General features: G+C 44.9%; 1 protein-coding gene and 1 long non-coding RNA gene across 2 annotated transcripts in view; one reads left to right on the top strand and one right to left on the bottom strand.

Annotated features, from left to right (window-relative positions):
• Window positions 1–16,673, bottom strand: part of LOC135218836 (cyclin-G-associated kinase-like) — a gene marked incomplete in the record, with an annotated part of 495,799 nt that overhangs the window by 196,085 nt on the left and 283,041 nt on the right.
• Window positions 14,056–14,821, top strand: LOC135220217 (uncharacterized). Its single transcript, XR_010315609.1, has 4 exons — window positions 14,056–14,192; window positions 14,332–14,406; window positions 14,534–14,623; window positions 14,751–14,821. It is a non-coding gene; the product is annotated as an uncharacterized LOC135220217 (long non-coding RNA).

Genomic DNA, 16,673 nt, shown 5'->3' with positions numbered 1-16,673 from the left:
CAGTGAGAGAATAATTTTTTCTTTCCCAAGCCCCAATACACAAGGAAGGTTGGAGTCAAGACAGGGATCTGCCTGTAAAACATCTTCCAAAAACATAATGAAATGAGCTGTTCAATGAAAGTTGTTAAAGACACATGGAAAAGGCACATTAAAAAAAATAGCAACATAATTGGGAAGAAGCTCAGTGGTTGCTTATCACATAGCAATATGGGACTTGCTGGAACAAATATAACAATTTGTCAAAAATGATATTGTTAAGATACAATAAAGTTTTGTACATACTTTTTCAAAACTCGCGGCACACGCGACAGGTAGGTCAGGTGATCCACCATTCCCGCCGCTGGGTGGCGGGGTCTGGAACTATTCCCGTTTTCTAAGCCATAATTTCTCTTCCACCTGTCTCCTGAGGGGAGGATGGGTGGGCCATTAATCGTATATATCTGCCAGGTAAGTATGTACAAAACTTTATTGTATCTTAACAATATCATTTTTGTACAAGAAACTTACCCAGCAGATATATACTTAGCTGATTGGCACCCTTGGTGGCGGGCAAGAGACAGCTAAAAACAAAATAATACTTAAACTAAATACATTAAAAAACAGGGAAAAAACAACCTATGTTCTTGGATAAAATAATCCATAGTTCCTACCTGATTGGGCTGAAGACTTCATGACTACTGTCGATGAGTCTGCCTGCCTCAAGAGTTTCAACGAGGAATGAACCTATGGTTGAATAACTCTTTGGATCGTGTCAATGGGGGCTAGCCCGCTTACGCGACAGAGCCTATACTGGATCGTACCAATGGGGGCTGACCCACTTACATGGTAGAGCCTTGACCATTTTGTCATATCAATGGAGACTCGCCCTCTTACATGACAGAGTTAAGGTTATTAAAAAATCACAAAGAGCACTGAAGCCAATCCCGATCACCTGACCATGTTAGTATTGTTATAATTTATGAATTGCAAGAGGGTTCCCTATTCCCTCTGACAATTAACCAATAAAAAACAACCACCAATAAAAAGTAATTTAAACACTAAACTAAATTAGGAAGGATTAGCCTCAGCCCCTTCTCCCAGCACTGAATTCGCCGAAACATACGCTCCCAGAGCAAAGCACTTTTCGTACGAAATTTTAACGTCTCTTAGGTAATTCGAGGCGAACACAGAATTACATCTCCAAAACGTCGACTCTTATATAAGCCTGAAAGAGACCATGTTTTGTGAAATGCCATAGACGTAGCTATGGCTCTCACTTCATGAGCTCTCACTCTGAGAACCTTGAGATGCTCTTCATCGCACTTAAGGTGAGCTTCCCTTATTACATCTTTTATGAAGTATGTATGGGCGTTCTTAGAAATCGATCTTTTCGGATCTCTTACAGAGCACCAAAGACTTTCTTCTGTACCTCTCAGCGACTTCTTCTTCTCCAGGTAGAACTTGAGTGCCCTGACTGGACACAAAGTCCTTTCTAGTTCTCTCCCTGTTAATGAAGATAGTCCTCTTATCTCAAAGCTTCTTGGCCAAGGCTTTGAAGGATTTTCATTTTTTGCTAGAAAAAAGTGTTTTAAAGGAGCAAATCGCTGAATCCTTCTTAAAACCCACTTTACTTCCAAAGCTTGCAACTCGCTAATTCTCTTGGCTGTTGCTAACGCAAAGAGGAATAATGACTTTCTCGTTAAATCTCTAAACGAAGCTGCGTGAGACGGTACAAATTTTTCCGACATTAGGAACTTGAGGACCACATCCAAGTTCCAGCTAGGCTTCTTGATTACATGGTCTTTCGTGGTTTCGAAAGACCTTATAAGGTCATGTAGATCTTTATTATTCGTCAGATCTATTCCTCTATGTCGAAAAACTGAGGCCAGCATACTTCTGTAACCCTTCACTGTTGAAACTGCCAGGTTACAGTCTTTTTCTCAAATATAGGAGAAAATCTGCGATTTCAGTTAAGAGTTACTTGAAGAGGACATTTTCTTTCCCTTACACCATCTTCTAAACAAACTCCCACTTCGACTGATATACTTTAGAGGTGGAGACTCTTCTGGCTCTTGCAATAGCCTTCGCCACTTCTCGTGAAAAGCCCCTTGCTCTGACAAGTCCTTCGACAGTCTGAAGGCGGTCAGACTTAGAGCGGGGAGGTTTTTGTGAAACCTGTCGAAGTGGGGTTGTTTGAGAAGATCGTTCCTTAGTGGAAGCGATCTTGGAAAATCTACTAACCACTCCAGCACCTCTGTGAACCAATCGAGAGCTGGCCAGAAGGGAGCGATGAGGGTCATTCTTGTTCCTTCCGAGCAAGCGAACTTCCTCAATACTTCCCCTACTATCTTGAAAGGGGGAGGGAAGGCGTATGCGTCCAAGCCCGTCCAATCTAGCAGAAAGCTGTCTACTGCTACTGCTTGTGGATCCGAGATCGGGGAGCAATAAGAGGTTCTTGTTGGTCGCGAACAGGTCTATATTGGGCCTTCCCCACAGATGCCAAAAGTTGTTGGCAAATCTGAGGATTGAGAGTCCATTCCGTGGGTAGGACTTGTTCTTTTCTGCTCAACAGATCTGCCCGGACATTTTTCTCTCCCTGCACAAACCTTGTGAGAAGAAAGATCTTCCTTTCCTGAGCCCAAATCAGCAGATCCTTTGCTGATTCGTACAGGGAAAAGGAATGCGTGCCCCCCTTGTTTCTTTATATAAGCGAGGGCTGTTGTGTTGTCTGAGTGAATCTGAATCCCCAGACCTGAGACCTGTTCCTCGAAATGAACTAACGCTAGATGAATGGCTGTTAGTTCTTTCTTGTTTATGTGCCAGGACACTTGTTCTCCTTCCCAAGTGCCTGACACTTCTTCCGAACCTAGGGTCGCTCCCCACCCTGAATCTGAGGCGTCTGCAAATAACGCTAGGCGAGGGTTCTGTAAGCGAAGGGAGATTCCCTTGCTTAGTTTCTGTGGATCTAACCACCGACGGATATTCTCCTTGATCCCTTTCGAGATTGGAAATGTATCTCCTAGATTGTTGGATTTCCAATCCCACTTCTCCTTCAGATAAAATTGAAGGGGTCAATAGGTGTAGTGCTTCCTAATGAAACGAACTGTTCCATCGAGGAGAGGGTCCCCAGTAAGCTCATCCATTCCCTCGCGGAACAATGTTCTTCCTTAAGAAGACTGCCACCTTTTCTAAGCAGCGTTCTCTCCTTTCCTGCGAAGGATACGCTAGAAAATCCCGAGAATCCATCTGAATCCCCAGATAGACGATACTCTGCTGGGGGAGTCAGCATGGAATTCTCGCGATTGACTAAAAGTCCTAGGGACTTTGTCAAATTTAGAGTAACTAATAGGTCCTCCAAACATTTTTTCTCCGATTGGGCTCTTATTAGCCAATTGTCCAGATATAACGAGATCCTGATCCCTTCCAGATGTAGCCAATAAGCTACATTCTTCATCGTATGTCCGTGAAGACTTGAGGGGGCAGTCGAAAGTCCGAAGCACATCGCTCGGAACTGGAACACTTTCCCTTGGAACATGAATCTCAGATATTTCCTTGCTGCCGGATGAATTGGCACATGGAAATAAGCATCCTGAAGGTCCAGGGACACCATCCAGTCCCCTGGACGAAGAGCAGATAGAACAGAGGAAGACGTCTCCATTGAAAATTTCTTCTTCAAGACAAAGAAATTCAGGGCACTGACGTCTAGAACCGGCCTCCATCCCCCCGATGCTTTCGGTACCAGGAATAGCCGATTGTAAAATCCTGGAGACTGGAGATCTTGAACCAGTTCTACCGCTTCCTTGGAAATCATCTGTTCCACTGCTTGCAAAATAGCAAGCTTTCGGACCGGATCCGAGTATCTTGCAGTCAACTCCCTTGGAGTTGTCGTCAAGGGAGGATTTTCCCTGAAGGGGATCAAGTATCCTTTTTTTCAGGATAGAGAGGGACCAAGAGTCCGCTCCCTTCTGCGCCCAGACTTTTGCAAAGTGGAGTAGTCTGGCGCCTACTTTCGTCTGGAGGGACTCCCTGCTCATCTAGACTTCCCGAAGGACCTTCTAGATGGTCTACTCCTTCTATCTGGTCTGCGACCTCTAAGAGGGGCTCTAGAAGAGGAGGCACCTCGAAAGGGCTGTACAAAAGAGGGTCTCTCTTTTTTCTCTATAGGCACTGCCGGCCTAAACTTCTTGGCTGAGTGCGTGAGGAGATCCTGAGTTGCCTTCTCCGTAAGAGATTTAGAAACCTCTCTAACAGTCTCCTGTGGAAATAGATGCGGGGATAACGGTGCAAAAAGAAGAGATGTTCTTTGCAAAGGTGATACGGCTCTTGCTAGAAAAGAGCTAAAGACCGATCTCTTCTTTAAGACTCCCGTTCCAAAAAGAGAGGCAACTTCTACGGAACCGTCCATGACCGCTCTGTCCAAGCAAGCCAGGACGCTTGAAAGTTCCTCCATGGAAACAAAGTCAGTGTCCTGAGCTCTCTTAGCTAACGCTCCCAAAGCCCAGTCCATAAAATTGAAGACTTCTAGGGTTTTAAAGAGGCCCTTTAGAAGGTGGTCTAGCTCACACATGCCCCAAGTTGCCTTAGCAGACAGCAAAGACTTCCTCCTGGAAGAGTCCACTAAGGAAGCAAAATCCGCATCTGCGGAAGAAGGGAGGCCTAACCCCATAGGTTCTTTGGTCTCGTACCACCTTCCTGGTTTGCCTGTTAACTTGGAAGGAGGGCAGGAAAAAATTCTGCCTTGCCCGCTTCCCTTCTGGAAGTCAACCACTCTGAAAAAGTCTTTAATGCCTTTTTCATACAAAGAGCGGGGCGCATCTTGACGAAGGAAGACGACTTGAGAGCTTTTGTGCTAGACATCAAAGATCCTGGTGAAGGAGGGTCAGCAGGATGAAGGGAGTCTCCGAACTCCTTTAGCAGCAAAAGAGAAAGTCTCTTGTAGTCAGAAACTGCTACATCTACTGGCTCGTCGTCTTCCGATACCTGGTCCAACTGATCCACCGAAGGAGACCGTTTGGGAGTGATCTGGCTCTTCCCGGGAGAAGAACTCCTTTCCCGAGAAGGGGAGCGCTGAACATTAGCACTTCTATACGAAGAGTGAGGCTCCTGCCTGTCGGAAACACTCTTGCGCCTACTAGACTCTTGTTGTCTAGGTTCGCCAGGTTCGCGGCGCTTGCTAGGCTCCTGGCGCCCTGATTCAGGGCGCTTGAAAAGATCCCCGCGTCCTGATTCATGACGCTTAACAGGCTCTTGGCGCCCTAACTCTTGACGCCTAACGTACTCCTGGCGTCCTGCCTCCTGGCGTCCTAACTCCTGGCGCCCTGACTCCTGGCGCCCTGACTCCTGGCGCCCTGACTCATGGCGTCCTGGCTCCTGGCGCCCTGACTCATGGCGTACTGATTCCTGCCTTCTAGCAGAATCCTTGACGCCCTTTCTTGCGTCTTGCTGCCTCTTTGCGCCTGTCTGGCTCCTGGTCCTGCAGACCCAAAGGATCCTGATACAGTAAGTCCTCGGGTTACGCTGGTCTCGACTTACGATGTTTCGTGGTTACGAACGCGCCCCCATAAAATATAAAAAAAAATAATATTTTGCGTCGTTCCGTCTTACGCGGTTTAGCGTCGTAAGCAACGTAAACAAACGCGAACTAGTTCCGGGCGCACGGCGGAAGAATACGCTTTGTGGGGGAGAAGACGGCGTCGCTTCGCTACGCTCATTCCTCGCCCATACGCCATTTTGGTTGTTTACACTGCCTCTCTCTCCCTCGTGTTGTATCGTTTTTGTAACTTTTTGCTCTTTGTTATGGCTCCCAAGCGCAAGGCGGACTCTTCTGATGGTAGTGCATCGAAGAAAAGAAAGGCCATCACCATGGAAATTAAAGTGGACATTATAAAGCGATCTGAGAAGGGAGAAACGCCAACAAACATTGGCCGCTAGGCGTCCGCTTGGCCTTAGCCGTTCGACCGTTGCTACCATTCATCAAAGATAAAGAGCGCATCGTTGAACATGTGAAAGGATCTGCTCCTATGAAAGCGACAGTGATAACTAAGCAGCGTAGTGGTCTAATAATTGAAATGGAAAGGTTATTGGTGCTTTGGTTGGAAGACCAAAATCAACGGCGTATCCCAGTCAGCCTTATGGTGATTCAGGAGAAGGCGAAAAGATTGTTTTTGAAGCGTTGAAAAAAGAAAAGGGGGAGGGAAGTGAAAGTGAAGAGTTTGTGGCTAGTAGGGGTTGGTTTATGCGATTTAAGGCTCATGCCAATTACCATAACCTTAAATTGCAAGGTGAAGCTGCTAGTGGGGATGAGAAAGCAGCGAGTGAATTTCCTAAAGCGTTGTCTGAGATAATTAAGGAGGGGGGTTATTCTGCTCAGCACAGTGTTTAACGTAGACGAGACAGGTTTGTTTTGGAAACGTATGCCTAACCGCACTTACATCGCCAAGGAGGAGAAGTCAGCACCCGGTCATAAAGCCAGCAAGGAGAGGCTAACTTTACTTCTTGGGGGTAATGCTGCTGGCGACTTCAAACTGAAGCCTTGTTGGTGTATCAGGCTGAAAATCCAAGGGCACTCAAGGGCATTTGGAAGGGTCAACTACCAGTAATTTGGAAGTCCAACAAGAAGGCATGGGTGACACTTGCAGTGTTTGAGGACTGGTTCGTAAAACCATTTGTTCCAAGTGGTGGAGCGGTATTGCGCCTCCAAGGGTATCCCCTTTAAGGTGTTGCTAGTGCTGGACAATGCCCCTGGACACCCTGCCCAGCTGGGAGACTTCAACCCTAATGTCAAGGTGGTTTACTTCCACCTAATACCACGGCCCTTTTACAGCCTATGACCAAGGAGTGATTGCTTCGTTCAAGGCCTACTACCTACGAAGGACAATTGCTATGGCTTTACAGGCAACTGAACCAAGAAGGACTTGACTCTGAAGGACTTTTGGAAATCCTACAAACATCCTTGATGCTGTAAAGAACATTGCTAATTCCTGGGAGGAGGTTAAGCAAAACAAACATGAATGGTGTCTGGAAGAAAATTTGTCCTCAATTTGTGAATGATTTCCATGGGTTTGAGGACACAGTTCAGCTAGTTGTCAAGAACGTTGTTGCCCTGAGTAAGGAAATCAATTTGGAGATGGAGGTTGATGATGTTACAGAGCTGCTGGAGTCTCATGGCGAGGAGTTATCTGCTGAGGACCTGATACAACTGGAGAAGCAGATGATAGAGGAAGAAGAAGAAGCACCCACCCCAGAGCCTAAGGCTTTCACAAGGCAGGACTTGATAAGAGGTTTTGCAGAGTGCAGCAAGCGTTGTCAACTTTTGAGGCTCAGGAATCCCAACTTGGACAGGTTCACTAGGGTTTTCCAGAGGCGTCATGGATTTGATGCAGTGTTACAAGGAGATCTTGGATGAAAGAGGTTCGCTCTCTGTTCAGACTAACCTGGAGCAGTATTTTAAGAAGGTAGAGAGGCCTGCAGGAGATCCTGTACCCTCTACCTCAGCTGCCTCTGCTAATCCAGACTCGCCTGCCCCACAATCTCCAGCACCTTCTGAATGTTCTGCTAACCCAGACTCACCTGCCCCAGTATCTCCAGCACCTTCTGTAGGTTCTGCCTCACCTAAAGACTCACCTGCCCCAACATCTCCAGTAGTATGTTCTGCCTCACCTCAAGAATCACCTGCCTCAGCATCTCCAGTACTAGTATGTTCTGCCTCACCTCAAGAATCACCTGCCTCAGCATCTCCAGCAACTTCTGGAGGTTCTTTTTCTCTTCACTAACCTCCCCCAGTCTCTCCAGCACCGCAGCTTCCTCTCCAGTGTGCAAGCCAATCAAACTAATAAAGGTAAGGAATTGTTCTCTCGTTGTTATTGATAGGTATTTACATTAAATCATGTGGTATTTTTCAATGTTCCGACTTACGCTGAAAATCGTGTTACGACGCATCGTAAGAACGGATCAACGTCGTAACTCGAGGACCCCCTGTACTTAAATCGGTTTTCCGGTTCCTTAAACCTAAACCGATCGAGACTTCTGCTCGATTCGCGGCATCTCAGAGGGCGCTTCGGGGAAGACAGCCTATAGGGCGAAAGAACTCTTCTCTCAGGAGAACAACTCCTATCGGACGAGTCTCTCGACGAAGGCGATAAACGCCCTGGAGATTGTGAGGGTTCTCTCCTATACGGAAGAAGGGGCGATTAGCGGAACTCTTAACAGGGGAAGCGAAACATCTTTCCATCCGTTGTCGAGGTCCTTAGCAAAAGGGAGCCTACTAAAGAAGCTCTAACTGCTCTTGCAGATTAAACAAAAACTTCTTCGTAGGATCCTGAAGAGAAGGCTCCTCTTGTTTCGTCTTCTTAGGTCCCGAAGGCCAATCCTCGGGAAAACGCTCTGGGCTGGAGTCAGCCGCGTCTCCTTTAGGCGCCTTCCAGGCTCTCTTCAAAGGGCGCGAAAAAAGAGAGGCCGAAACTCCATCCTCGTTTAGGAGAGGAAGAGTCTGAGGCCGAAAAACACTCCCTTAGGACGCCTTTTCTGCGGCAATCCGAGGCAGCCTGGGACTTTACAACAGGATCTGCCGAAGGGACGCCTGACCGTTGGGGATGTTCTGCATCCTCCCTGCGGCTTTCGACATTCCTCCTCCCCTGGTCCTGGGAGTTTGGAAGCGGTCTAGGCCTAGGAGCAATGACTATCACCACTCTTACCTTGGTTTAGAGCTCGTAGCTGAGCTTGAAGTTTCTTGATTGAAGCTTTTACATTTTCCCTCTCTGACGAAGAATCTTTGGATTCAGAACAGGGAGAAGCAGCTGAGGCTAAGGGAAAATCGTTAGTAGGAGAGTTAACTTCTTGTTCTAAAGAGCAAGATCTACTAGATGACCTAGCTGAAGCCTTTCTCACTCTATCTCTCTCAAGCTTCCTAACATATGACGATAACTCCTTCCATTCAAGCTCCGTAAGGTTCTCGCATTCAACACAGGTGTTATTAAAAGAACATTCATTCTCTCTGCATTTAGCACAAATACTATGAGGATCTACTGCCGATTTAGGCAGCCTAACCTTGCAACCTTCCCTACTGCAAACTCTAAACATAGGTGAAGCCTTAGCGTCAGACATCGTGAAAGAGTAGTCAAAACCAAAGTCGAAAAAACAGTCCACAATAAGCGTATGCAAGCCAGAGAAAAACAGAATACGTCACCAAAAAAACCAATCCAAATTCTCGGCAAACGAGTAGAAATCCAAGATGGAGGAACGAACAATAGGTGTTGTCCGTTCAACCGACAGAGAAATTATGGCTTAGAAAACGGGAATAGTTCCAGACCCCGCCACCCAGCGGCGGGAATGGTGGATCACCTGACCTACCTGTCGCGTGTGCCGCGAGTTTTGAAATTCTGTCGGGACGACCGAGTCTATAGCTAAGTATATATCTGCTGGGTAAGTTTCTTGTACAAAAATTGTATTTTTCCTAACTAAACAAACTTGAGAGGTCCTTTACAATAAGAATGTAACTTGCAGCAGCTGGAACCGGTCGTAAGCTTCGAACAAGGGAGTTCAGTAGTTAACTGCTTGTCCGACAGTCAGCGCACCGCGTGACTGGGAGGTGAAGATCCACTCTGCTTTAGGCCCAGGAAAACACAGAGTGAGGGGTGGCATGAGGTGGGACTATGTGTAAAGGACCTCAGGTTTGTATAGTTAGCAAAAATAAAATTTTCGATAAATTGTTATTTGTTCCGATACAAATACAAACCATCGGTCCTTTACAAAAGGAAGACTCACTTCTTGGTGGGTGGAATCTGAGTCTTATGAACAGACTGGTGTTCGTCCAACCTTGGTTCCCTCCCTGGTTGTAAGAGCAGAGGGAGGGATCCTAGTTTCTGCCCAATGATCGGGGTATGTACCGCAGGATCAATGGTCAGACCTCTGGACCCAAGTGATAAGAGGGAGGCAAGCGTACCTCTTAAAACTAGCAAGCAAGAACTTGTTCCTAATGCAAGAGGCAATATGAAGTCATAGGTTTGTCTCTTGTTGGCTTCCACTTCCCCCCCCCCCTTGTTGGGGGAAGTGGTGGATAATCGCTCCTATTCCTAATGAAAGGGATAGGATGGGGCTCGGTTGAGTCGCTTACCTGCATCGCCTCCTGTTCCAGCGTAGTGACGACCGCGTCCCTCTGCCCACAGGTAGAGGGAGAGAAAAAGATGGGGAAGAGAAGGCCAGTCACACACTCATTCACTCATCCATTCATGCAGTCACACAAGGATGCGATGCTGTTCTGTCTGCTCGGGTGCTGGGTAAGCTACACAACGTGTTGAGCAGCCACCACGGGTCCCAAGGAAAAAGTGTCCAAGGACCTGTGGGCAATATCCCGAAGGTAGAAGGAGGTGAAGGTGGTCTGGTTGGACCAGACCCCCGCCTTCAGGACCTGCGCCATGGAGAAGTTCTTGCGGAACGCAAGGGAAGGACCAATACCTCTGACTTCGTGGGCTCTCGGACGAAGGGTACGGATGTCGTCGCACCCATCAGCTTCGTACGCCCTCCTGATCACACACGCAACCAGAAAGAAAATGAAGAGGTGTCGACACTCAGGCCTGAGGTGCCAAGTTCTCTTCAGATAGCTCCGTAGCGCCCTCACAGGACAAAGCAGCATCTCACCCGCATCCTTGTCGGTGAAGTCCATTAGGGAGGGTTTGTGAAAGACTCAGACCGGTCGTCAGGGACCGAAGGATTCTGAGTCTTCGCTACAAAGTTCGGGACGAAATCGAGCGTCACAGATCCCCATCCCCTGGAATGCCTGACATTGAAGGAAAGACCATGCAGTTCCCCTACTCTCTTCGCCGATGCCAGGGCCAGCAAGAAGAGGGTCTTGAGGGTCAGATCTCTGTCTGACGACTCTCGGAGTGGCTCATAGGGACTTCGAGTTAGACTCCTAAGGACGAGAGTCACGTCCCACCACGGGGGCCTGAGCTCCCTGGGTGGGCAAGACCTCTCGAAGCTCCTCATAAGCAGGGAGATCTCGAATGAATTCAAGATATCCACTCCCCTCAGTTTCAGGACTAGGGCCAGGGCGGCTCTGTATCCTTTGACTCTGGGGACGGAGAGGAGCTTGTCTCGCCGAAGAAACACGAGGAAATCCGCTACCTGATGAAGAGTGGCTCTGAGAGGAGATAGACCAGGGCCCGTATTTATCAAAGCTCGCAAATCCTTAAGAGTACTCTTAAATCATTAAAACTCTCTTAAAGTTATGAAAATTCTTAAGAGAATTTTACGAAGCCTCTTACGCGCTATGAGTACTCATATCTCAGGCCGAGATTTATGAGTGGTGGAGGGGTCTCCTAAGTACTTAGGAGTTTCTCATAGCGGTAGTCACAGACTGTAAACATGGCAGACGAACAAGAACACCGCGTTCGCCGCCCGAGGAATTTTCATCCAAGACTGGATATATTCGATGTGCATGACGACAGCGAGTTTAAAAAAAGATATACAGGCGGTCCCCGGGTTACGACGGTTCCGGCTTACGACGTTCCGAGGTTACGACGCTTTTTCTTAAATATTCAATGGAAATTCCGTCCTGGGTTACGACGCTTGTTCCGAGGTTACGACGCTGACGCTTCCGACGCTCCGAGTTAACGACGCTTTTAAAAAACGCATGCTATGATAAAAATCCTTTATAGTTTAGCACAGTACAATAATAAATAATGTGTTTTGGTTACATTATTACAACAAAAATTTTGAGGTTATGATGATTTTTGACACTTTTTTTTTCGTATTTTTTTTTTTTTTTTTTTTTTTTTTTTGAATTTTTTTAGTGACGCCGCATATGCGGAACTAGTTTGCGGGCGAATGAATACACTAGCTTGGGATCGCAGCAGTTAAAACAGTCCTCCCCAAAAGCGCAAATATAATAAAAATCATTGCTTGTTTCCAGTACATAATTAAAAAAACTAAGTTTTTGGTTAGATTACAACACAAATTCCAAGGTTACGACGTTTGTTATGCTTTTTAACGATACTCATATGCAGAACTAGTTTTTGAGCGGAGGTGCATAAATTAATTAACGCTATTAAACTGTATGGTAAATTGACCGAACAACGACCTCGGACGGTCGAGGACGCCAAGCGTAACAATACGAAAGGACGCCACTTCAATCGCGTGCCTGCCTGCATTTCACTAGGTTGTGTGCTGAGACGTTGCTGAAATTCCTTGCCATTTTCGCAAATTTACAATGGCTCCTAAACGCCAAAGTACTTCCTCCAATGATAGTTCATCCAAGAAGAGGAAGGTCATCACGATGGAGGTCAAAATATGAACGTGATAAAGCGTTCGGAGAAGGGAGAAACTAACACCGAAATAGGCCGTTCTTTAGGCTTGAGCAGGACCACGGTGGTAAACCATTGTGAAGGATAGGAACGTATTCTGAAGCATGTTAAGGATGCTGCACCGATGAAGTCAACGGTGATAAACGAGAAGCAACGTAGCCAGAGCATTGTTGAAATGGAGAAATTGCTCATGATCTGGCTGGAGGACCAGAACCAGCGACGTGTTTCCGGTGAGCTTAAGTGTGATCCAGGAGAAGGCTAGAGCGCTGCATGAGGCAGTAGTGAAAAAGTTTGGCGAAGGCAGTGCTGGTTGGTGAATTTTCCGCGAGTAGAGGTTGGTTTAACCGTTTTAAGGCTCGTGCAAATTTGCATAATGTGAAGCTGCAAGGTGAAGCTGCTAGTGCTGATAGCGAAGCAGCAGAAAGTTTTCCAGGTGGTTTTGGCTGAGATAATTAAGGATGGTGGTTACACGGCTGACCAAGTCTTTAATGTGGATGAGACTGGATTATTTTGGAAAAGAATGCCAAATCGAACGTACCTTTCCAAGGAGGAGAAGTCAGCACCTGGCCATAAAGCTGGAAAGGAGCGACTGACTTTGCTGTTTGGTCCAATGCAAGTGGTGATTTGAAACTGAAGCCCTTGCTGGTGTATTTGGCCGAGAATCCCAGGCTTTCAAGGCATTTTCAAGAGTCAACTCCCTGTGATTTGGAAATCTAACAAGAAGGCGTGGGTTACCTAATGGTCTTCGAAGATTGGTTCAATGACCATTTCGTGCCAGCAGTGGAGCGGTATTTGACTTCGAAGGGTCTGCCTTTTAAGGCCCTCTTAGTCCTGGACAATGCCCCTGGTCACCCTTCAAATTTGAGCGACATGCATCCTAATGTGAAGGTGTACCTCCCACCCAATACCACATCGCTGATACAGCCAATGGACCAGGAGTAATAGCTAATTTCAAGGCTTACTACCTTAGAAGGACCATACGTTTTGCTTTGAGGGCCATACGAAGCTAACAAGGAGTTGACACTGAAGCAATTCTGGAAGGGGCTACAACATTGCAGATGCAGTGAAGACATTGCAAGTGCTTGGGACGAGGTGAAGACGACCACTTTAAAAATGGGGCCTGGAGGAAACTGTGTCCACAGTTTTGTGCACAGTTTTGAAGGCTTTGACCAGCAAGAAGACGTCGAGACTGTGACGAGGAAGATCGTAGGGCTAAGCAAGAGGCTGAAACTAGATCTTGAACCTGATGATGTACAGAGCTGCTGGCTTCCATGGAGAGGAATTGTCTGCAGAGGACTTACTAGAACTTGAACAAACAACAAATGATTTGAAGGGAACGAGGAGGCTGGCACCAGAGCCAAAACCCAGGTCATTAACTGTGAAAGGCTTGTCAGAGGGTTTTACTCATCTGGAGAGAGCCTTGGCTTCTTTTGAGGCAGAAGACCCTAACGTTGCCAGGTTTGACAAAATCAAGAGAGGAATCATGGATTTGGTGACTTTCTACAAGGAGACCCTGAAGGAGAAGCAGACGAAGAGAAGTGTGCAGTCCAGGCTTGACACTTTCTTTCACAAGTCTCCAGTACCACCACATCCCACCTCCAGTCCTGGTAAGGAATTCTGAACTGTTTTACTAAGTTTATGTGTTTACATAGTGTACATATTAAAATGTGTTAATTTTTTAATGTAACAACTAAATGTAAGAGTAAATTGTAACGTTCATTAATTTTCATCATTTGTAATTTTATTGCAGAAGTGGTGACAGTTCCAGATCCCCTGTACTACCTGTGACAGTTCCAGATCTCCCTGTACTACCTGTGACAGTTCCAGATCTCCCTGTACTACCTGTGACAGTTCCAGATCCCCCTGTACCTGGACCCTCTGTATCAGCCCGCCCACCTGTACGTGTACAATCAGGTAAGCAATTTCATTTTTTCTTCTCATTTTCATGTTGGAAATTGTTTACACCCTACATACATACGTACACTAACTTACATAGTGGTACAATGTGTTTGATGTTGCATAACCTTATTATTTTTTTTTTTTTTCATTTCAGACCCCTTTGATAGTGACAGTGACCCAGATGACCCTGAGCCTTTCCATGGTTTTGATGCCTCGCCCTATACATCAGGTAAGGAATCCTTAACAAATTTGTATAAAATGTTTTATAAATTGCTAATAGAAATTTTATTAAAAGTGTACATATGCTACAATTACATCCACTTATAATATATTTATGTACCTATCATTCTTTCCAGATGTAGATGTTCCCTCATCAGTTGATACGAGTATCACCTCTCCAGAGCCCAAATCAGTTGATACGAGTATCACCTCTCCCATTCCTTCAGGTAAAAGAATTCTTCATTTTTTTATATTGAACATACATATTACACACTACATATGTCAAACAGTAATAACATGTGCAGTAGTTACAGTAGTAGTAACTATCATTTTATATATTTTTTATCATTCCAGACTCCCAAGCACCTGCCCATCCCACTCCATAGCCCAGCCACCCACTCTCATGTACCATATGGCCATCCCAGTAGCAAGCCAACCCACTAGAATTTGGTAAGGACATTTTTTTTATTAATGTTTTAATATTACATATGTAATAACCATGTTATGTATGTAACTACATACTATAATCATATGTATTACATTATCATTCCAGACTGGCATGCACCTGTGACTTACAGAAACTCCAGACCCTCTACATAGCCTTACATGTTCTTCATTTTGCTGAAGGTAAGGAATTCTCAGTTGTGTTTAATGTTTGCATACGTACAATAAATTTTGTACACCTAAGTGGTTACATACTGTCCTTTAATATTAATTCTTCATTCCAGACTGCCCATCATCCTAGCCTGTTATCTGTGATAAAGCACACTGAAGTTAGGTTTGGAATGCATCCTTATCATGAATGCTCTACACCTCCACCTCCATCTCCCACAACCTAGGTAACAGCTTTGAGACTCACTAAAAGTTGGTAAGTTATGTAAGGAATTTCTAAATTAAGTTTTATACTACATGTTATATGTTGATATTAAACCACTGTATGGTGCATATTACTGTATGTAACTTACTATGCATAGAGTACTTACTGACAAAATTATTTTTTGTACATTCCAGAACCCCCTGAATGATGTAGGCTATGGGGCCACATAAGACTTTGTCCATCCAGGGTTACATTGAACGACAACTTTAAAACTAAAAGTAAGGAATTAATTAACATACATTAACTCTTTTAGTACTCTTGATATATCTACAGTAAATTAACAAAATAGTTGCATTCACAAACTTTATGTAGTGTATATTTTCGTACCACTAATTTTGTTACTTTTCCTTCCAGAACAACATTTTTCACACAACTCCAGGTTGTTACTACAAGTGTCATCAAGGGATAACTACAAGTAGAAGCACCATTTTGGATGGAAAAAAACCCTTCAGGAAAGTATACGTATCACATGTAACATGTAGTGTAACAAAGTATGAACAGTAAGGTTTTTACATACAGTAGTACGTACATACATACGTATTACATACGTACATAACTTTTTTTTACAGGAATTTCCAACCAAGTTTGATTATGTACATATGTACATGTTATAAACCACTGTACGTATGGTTACTGTATGTAACTTACTAAACATACATAACATGACTTAACTTTGATACTTTTTTGGTACATTCCAGAAAACCAGGACCCCCTCCATGATGCAGGCTATGGGGCCACATAAAAAAACTTTGTCCAGGGTTACTGACATAACATAGCACGACAACTGTAAACTATGTACTACTGTACTAAAGGTAAGGAATTATACATAGTAGTAAACATACATTAAGTAAGTTTTATACGTACATACTAAAAAAAAGTGACCAAGATCTCTCACATGGGATAAGTGATCAAGGTCCCTCATGGAATTGGTACTGTACACTCCCTGCTGAACGGGGGAGGGGGTGTAGACCAATCATTTACATAATGCATACCAGTTGATATTAAACCACTGTATGGTGCATATTACTGTATGTAAACTTATATGCATAGAGACTTATGACAAAATTATACTTCCGAACCCCCTGAATGATGTAGGCATGGGGCCACATAAAGATTTGTCCATCCCAGGGTTATAGTGAACGACAATTTTAAACTAAAGGTAAGGAATTAATTAACATACATAACAAGTTTTTATAAGTTCTATATGTGATATTAAAACACTGTATGCATATTACATGTAACTTACTATGCATAGAGTATTACTGACAAAATTATTTTTTGTACATTCCAGACCCCCTGAATGATGTAGGCTATGGGGCCACATAAGACTTTGTCCATCCAGGGTTATAGTGAACGACAATTTTAAACTAAAGGTAAGGAATTAATTAACATACATTAAC

This window comes from Macrobrachium nipponense, chromosome 1 (assembly GCF_015104395.2).
Source record: "Macrobrachium nipponense isolate FS-2020 chromosome 1, ASM1510439v2, whole genome shotgun sequence".
NCBI lineage: Eukaryota > Metazoa > Arthropoda > Malacostraca > Decapoda > Palaemonidae > Macrobrachium > Macrobrachium nipponense.
This window is presented reverse-complemented; position numbering and strand designations above follow the sequence as displayed.